Raw genomic sequence first — 7,334 nt, 5'->3', positions numbered from 1 at the left:
AATGTTTTTTGCTACTCTGTATTAGAATGATTTCATCTTCCTTTTCAGTGGTTTAGTTGCTAAGTCGTGTCCAACTCTTTGCAACCCCTTGGACTGTAGCCCACTATGCTTTTCTGTCCATGAGATTTTCCAGGCAAGAATACTAGAGTGGGTTGCCATTTCCTTCTCCAGGGGATCTTCCTGACCATGAAATCAAACCTGGGTCTCCGGTACTGCAGGCAGATTCTTTACGGATCGAGTTACTGGGGAAGGCTTTTCACTACCACGTAGATATTTTTTTAAACTTAGGCCAGGTGCATATTATGCTTTTTTCTAGACATTCCAGGATATACTGCTGCTGCTGCTGCTGCTGCTGAGTCGCTTTAGTTGTGTCCAACTCTGTGCGACCCCATAGACAGCAGCCCACCAGGCTCCGCTGTCCCTGGGATGCTCCAGGCAAGAACACTGGAGTGGGTTGCCATTTCCTTCTCCAATGCATGGAAGTGAAAAGTGAAAGTGAAGTCGCTCAGCCGTGTCCGACCCTCAGCGACCCCATGGACTGCAGCCTACCAGGCTCCTCTGTCCATGGGATTTTCCAGACAAGAGTGCTGGAGTGGGGTGCCATCGCCTTCTCCGTCCAGGATGTGAGGAGATGCTAAAATGGTAGATTAAGTTTAAATTTGTGGGTAAAATAAAACATGGTGTTTTTCATGGCTCAGCATAGGGATATTATCACAGATAAGCACGGGGGTCCATTTATCTGACTACATTTTCTATGTCCTTGGGGAGAAAAGGGGAAGTTTTTCTTTGCTACCTGGGGCTTCCCAGGTGGTGCTAGTGGTAAAAATTCCTCCTGCCAGTGCAGGAGGTGCAGGAGAGTCAGGTTCAGTCCCCGGGTCGGGAAGATTCCCCGGAGGAGGGCATGGCACCCCACTCCAGTACTCTTGCCTGTGAAACCCCATGGACAGAGGAGCCTGGCGGGCTACCGTCCATGGGGTCGCAAAGAGTCGCACACGCCTGGGCGACCAAGTATACACACATACAGCGCCATCTCTTAGCTGATCTGTTAACCTTACTCTTTACTAACTCATGATCATGGAGGGGAGGACACGGAGTTCAACTCCAGATAGTATTTTAAAAGATTTCATTACAGTAAATGTATTAAAGCCTCTAGAAATAAGACATTTCTTTGTTGTAGTCTCACTGAATTTTCTGTGATAAATAAGGAAATGTATCATAGTTTAGACAAGCTTATTTTATCTGTTGCTCAATAATAGTTTATCTTCTAAAGGATTTTTCACTGTTCCTTCCTCCCAAATTTTAAGTGATGATGTTCTCATTGAGAACTTTCTTCCCAAAATATTGGTTAAGTAGAATTTTAATCCAGTCATTGAATTATCACAGATTTCAAATTTGGAGTATATGAATCAGGCAAATTAAGCATATTTTCCATTAAGTGATTTTGAAGAAGAAGAAAATGACTCACTAGTACCAGTCTGAAGTGGGTGGGGAAAGATATATGCCAAGACCCCCAGTGGATGCCTCAAACCATGAATGGTACTGTTCCCTACCTATACTATGCTTTTTCCTATGCAAACATAACTATGAAGATGTTAAATTTATAAATTAGACATCAGTTCAGTTCAGTTCAGTTCAGTTCAGTCGCTCAGTCATGTCCGACTCTTTGCAACCCCATGAATCGCAGCACGCCAGGCCTCCCTATCCATTACCAACTCCTGGAGCTCACTCAGAGTCGCATCCATCGAGTCAGTGATGCCATCCAGCCATCTCATCCTCGGTCGTCCCCTTCTCCTCCTGCCCCCAATCCCTCCCAGCATCAGAGTCTTTTCCAATGAGTCAACTCTTCGTGTGAGGTGACCAAAGTACTGGAGTTTCAGCTTTAGCATCATTCTTTCCAAAAAAATCCCAGGGCTGATCTCCTTCAGAATGGACTGGTTGGATCTCCTTGCAGTTCAAGGGACTCTCAAGAGTCTTCTCCAACACCACAGTTCAAAAGCCTCAATTCTTCGGTGCTCAGCCTTCTTCACAGTCCAACTCTCACATCCATACATGATCACTCGAAAAACCATAGCCTTGACTAGACGGACCTTAGTCGGCAAAGTAATGTCTCTGCTTTTGAATATGCTATCTAGGTTGGTCATAACTTTTCTTCCAAGGTAGTAAGAGAATATCCAATTTGCCAGAGTATCACTACTTTTGCACTTTGGGGACATTGTTAAGTATTGTATAAGGGTTGCTGCTGCTGCTGCTAAGTTGCTTCAGTCGTGTCCGACTCTGTGACCCCATAGACGGCAGCCCACCAGAGAGAATAAAGGCATCGAGAGAATAAAGGCATAAAAGTTTAAGAGATATATTAAAATGTTAATAAGATACACTTACCTTATGTTGTAAGAATGCCATCCCTGGGATTCTCCACGCAAGAACACTGGAGTGGGTTGCCATTTCTTTCTCCAGTGCATGAAAGTGAAAAGTGAAAGTGAAGTCACTCAGTCATGTCCGACTCTTCTCGACCCCACGGACTGCAGCCCACCAGGCTCCTCCATCCATGGGATTTTCCAGGCAGGAGTCCTAGAGTGGGGCGCCATTGCCTTCTCTGATATAAGGGCTACTTAAACACAAACACTGTGATACCATAGATCTGATAATGGAGACTGCTAGGTAACCAGCATGGATGTGCTGGACAAAAGAATGATTCACGTCCTGGGCAGAAGGGAACAGGATGGTGCAAAATTTCATCATGCTATTCAGAACTGTGCACAGTTTAAAACTTATGAATGAGTTTTTTATTTCTGGAATTTTTTAATTTAATATTTTTGGACTGAGATTGGCAGTGGTAACTAAAACAAAAAGTGAAATTTCAGATAAGGGGGAGTCACTATAATGGTGTCATCATAATGGAGACTCCTCCCTTCTTGGTTCCAAATATGTGACCTTACAAACTGGCAGAGCGACTTTATAGGGAAATTCAGAAAATCAAATATAATGGGAATGTGTCCATTCTACAGCTGAGTAGTTCTGTCTCTGGAGAGGCATCTGTGCACAGAGAGACTGTACCAAGGTGTCCTCACCAGCATGAACTTCAGTAGGTCAGAAATAAGTTAGAAACCATCTAAAGCCATCGAGAGAATAAAGGCATAAAAGTTTAAGAGATATATTAAAATGTTAATAAGATACACTTACCTTATGTTGTAAGAATGCCATCAAAAGTCAGAGTGTTAGTCACTCAGTCATGTTCGACTCTTTGCGGCCCCATGGACTGTAGCCCACCAGGCTACTCTGTCCATGGGATTTCCCAGGCCAGAATCCTGGAGCGGGTTGCCATATCCTTCCCAGGGGATCTTCCCGACCCTGGAATTGAACCCAGGTCTCCTGCACTGCAGGCAGACTTGTTACCGCCTGAACCACAGAGAAGACCCGAAGAATGCCGTGAAGAATGCCGTATGTTCCTCGGAATGACCCAGCAGTGCACAGACTTTAGAAACAGTGTGAATGACAAAAGTCGGCTATAAGACACTGATTGTGTCTAGTGTGTCGGTGCCGATTGTTTAAAAATTTAGTATTGCTGACAGATGTGTTAAAAATAGATCGGAAGGTGTGCAGCCATGTCACAGCAGCACTATTCACAGAAGCCGAAAGGCGGGAACCACCCAAGTCTCCATGTGACAACATGGATGAGCCTGGAGGACATCATGCCCAGTGCAATAAGCCAGTCACAGGAAAACAGACGTTTCGTGACCCTACTCATGTGAGGTCCCTAGAGGAGTCAAAGGCATAGTCACAGGCAGTGCGGCTGGGAGAGGAGCTGGTGTTTCATGGGGACAGGGTTTCCGTTTGGGAAAATGAAACAGTCCTGGAGATGAACAGTGGCGTTGGCTACACAATGTGAATGGATTTAATGCCACAGAGTTGAAAAAGGTTAAAATGACAAATTTTATGTTATGTTTCTTTTTCCACCGCTTCTTAAAAAGCAGAAGAATAGGGACTTTCCTGGTGCTCCAGTGGTTAAGAGCTGCTTGCCAATCGATCCCTGGTCTGGGAAGATCCCGCATACCACGGAGCAGCTAAGCCCGTGTACCACAGCTACTGAGCCGGCTCTCCAGAGCCCAGGCCCTGCAGACCGCGGAGCGCAGGCGCTGCACCTGCGGAAGCCAGCGCGCCCTGAGCCTGCGGTCGCCGGCGCGCCTTGAGCCTGTGCGCCACAACGAGAGAAGCCTCCACGGTGAGAAGCCCTCGCACCGCAGCAAAGAGTAGCCCCCGCTTTGCTGCAGCTAGAGAAAACCCGTGTGCAGCAATGAAGACCCAGCACAGCCAAAAAAAAATTCTAAAAATATCATAAAAATGTAGATTGGAAAGAGAGCCTAAGCTATAAGTTACATCTGAAGACGCAGAGGACAGGAATGGGGGCTAAAGGGGTGTCAACCTGATCAGCATCTTTTAAACGACTTTTCCCGTCAGCCTTGATTTGAAGCTTGGCGTGTTACTTATAGCGGAGGTCAGGCAGCCACCATGTGGGACAGAGCGATGTGGCCCTGAATCTCCCCCAGCGTGGTTCAGCAGTGTTGCTCAGCCCGTGCCTTTTTAACTTTTTCCATGGAAAGTTTCAGACATGTAGGAAAGTGGAATGATTCAAGTACCAGCACCTGGGGGCCCTGGCTCTGTTTTCTTCCTGCCCTGTTTGGATGAACTAAGTGTCCCCTTTCTCTGCTTTTCAGGTGAGCAAAGGAGGAAGTCTGTCTGCGTATCCCCCTGTCAGCTGTCTTCCAGAAGCTCTTCAGACCCAGCGGATCCTGAAAGTTATTGGTGAAACCATCCAGGCACACATGACTTTTCTTTGGTGCTTCCAGGTGAGTGAGGAACCTTTTATTTTACATGAGGTCCATAGTTTCTAATCATTTGAGACAATACGGGTTACTAAAATATTACTAAGTTAAAACATGTGCAGTCACATAACTTCCTGAGGACTTAAAATCCAGGGTCCTGCTACAAAGCCTGGCTGGTGCACTTGCCTACATCACAAAATAAAACTGGCACAAAGCACTGGGCAACCGGCGCTTCCAAGTCAGCTGGTCTTGAGCTGCCGTTCTCCAGAAACCAGTTGTTGTGCAGCTGGTTTGGTGTTGCTGAGTTCTCGTCGCTTTTGCTTTTCTGTATAAACTTTTGATTTCTCTATCAAATCTGAACAGGAGCCTTGTTGGGTAGAGAATTCTTGGTTGTAGGTTTTTCCCTTTCATCACTTTAAATATATTATGCCACTCCCTTCTATCGAGTTTCCCTGGTGGCTCAGCGGGAAAGAGGAGAAGGCAATGGTACCCCACTCCAGTACTCTTGCCTAGAGAATCCCATGGACGGAGGAGCCTGGTAGGCTGCAGTCCATGGGGTCGCTGAGGGTCGGACACGACTGAGCGACTTCACTTTCACTTTTCACTTTCATGCATTGCAGAAGGAAATGGCAACCCACTCCAGTGCTCTTGCCTGGAGTATCCCAGGGACAGGGGAGCCTGGTGGGCTGCTGTCTATGGGGTCACACAGAGTCGGACACGACTGAAGCAGCTTGGCAGCAGCAGCAGGAAAGAATTTGCCTGCCAATGCAGGAGATGGGGTTTTGATCCCTGGGCCAGGAAGATCCCCTGGAGAAGGAAATGGCAACCCACTCCAGTATTCTTGCGTGGAGAATCCCATGGACAGAGGAGCCTGGTGGCTACAGTCCACAGGGATCACAGAGAATTGGACACAACTGAGCAAGTAAACACCACCCCCTTCTAGCCTTAGTTTCTGCTGAAAAACCAGTTGTTAACCTTATAGGCATTCTCTTGTATGTTCTTTTTCCTTTGTTGCTTTTAATATTTTTCTCTTTGTCATTAATTTTTATTAACAGCAATTGATGTCTGTGTGTCTTGGAGTGTTCCTCCTTGGGTTTATCCTGCCTGGGATTATCTGTACTTCCTGGACTTGGGTGACTATTTCCTTTCCCAGTTAGGGCAGTTTCTAGCTATTATCTGTTTAGAGTATTTTCTCAGGTTCTTTCTCTCTCTCTTCTCCTTCTGGGACCCCTATAATGTGAACGCTGGTACGTGTAATGTTGTCCCAGAGGGCTCTCAAACTGTCCTCGGTTCATTTTTCTGTTCTGCTCCAGAGCAGTGATTCCCGCTCACGTGTCCATCCGGCTGCCTCATTTGCTCCAGTGATCCCTTCCGCTGCATTTTTCATGGCAGTTATTGTTCAGTTCTGTTTGCTCTTCAAGTCTCCTAGCTCACCGTTAGCCGTTTCCTGTATCTTCTTGGTCTGTGCTTCCATTCTTCTTGTGAGATCTTGGATCACCACTCTGAATCCTCGCAGGTGGGTTGCCTGTCTGCACATGATTCAGTCGTTCTGGGGTTTTATCTTGTTCTATCGTCTGTCACGTGTTCCTCTGCCGTCTCATTTGCGGTCTCCATTCTGCAGCCTGCAAGACAGCAGTTCCTCTTGCTTCTGTCTGCCCTCTGGTGGATGAGGCTAGTCAGAGAGGCTTGTGCAGGCTTCCTGGTTGGACGGACTGGTGCTTGCCCACGGGTGGGTAGAGCTGGGTCTTGACCCCCCTGGTGGACAGGGTCATGTCAAGGATTGTTTAGAGGTGGCTGAGGGCTCAGGAAGACTTTAAGCAGGCTGTCTGCTGACAGCTGGGGCTGTGATCCCACTCTGTTGGTTGTTTGGCCTGAGGCAACCCAGCACTTGAGCCTAAGGGCTGATGGGTGGGGTTAGGTCAGTGCCTACTGGTGATCTCCAGGGCGGCTCAGACCAGTGAGCGCTCCCCAGTACGTGTCACTAGCGTCCTTGTCCCTGCAGTGAACCACACCGCCTCCCACCTCCCAGAAGACCCTCCGGGACCAGCTGGTAGGTCTGGCCCAGGCGCCTAGGAAGTCAGTTTTTTCCCCAGGTCCCGGTGTGCATGAGACTTGTGTGTGCCCTCTGAGCGGCATTTGCTACCTCCAGTCCCATGGAGTTCCTGTGGTCAAGCCCTGCTGCTGCTGCTAAGGCGCTTCAGTCGTGTCCGACTCTGTGTGACCCCATGGACTGCAGCCCACCAGGCTCCCCCGTCCCTGGGATTCTCCAGGCAAGAGCACTGGAGTGGGTTGCCATCTCCTTCTCCAATGCATCAAAGTGAAGAGTGAAAGTGGGGCCGCTCGGTCGTGTCCGACTCTTCACGACCCCATGGACTGCAGCCCACCAGGCTCCTCCGTCCACGGGATTTTTGGCCCTCAAAGCCAAATGTCCTTGGGGCTCCTCCCCCCACTGCCAGACGCCCAGGCTCTCAGAACTCTGACTCCTGTGGGAGAACCTCTGCGATATCTTTTCCG

This window comes from Capra hircus, chromosome 22 (assembly GCF_001704415.2).
Source record: "Capra hircus breed San Clemente chromosome 22, ASM170441v1, whole genome shotgun sequence".
Lineage (NCBI taxonomy): Eukaryota > Metazoa > Chordata > Mammalia > Artiodactyla > Bovidae > Capra > Capra hircus.
Note: the sequence above shows the minus strand (reverse complement) of the source record.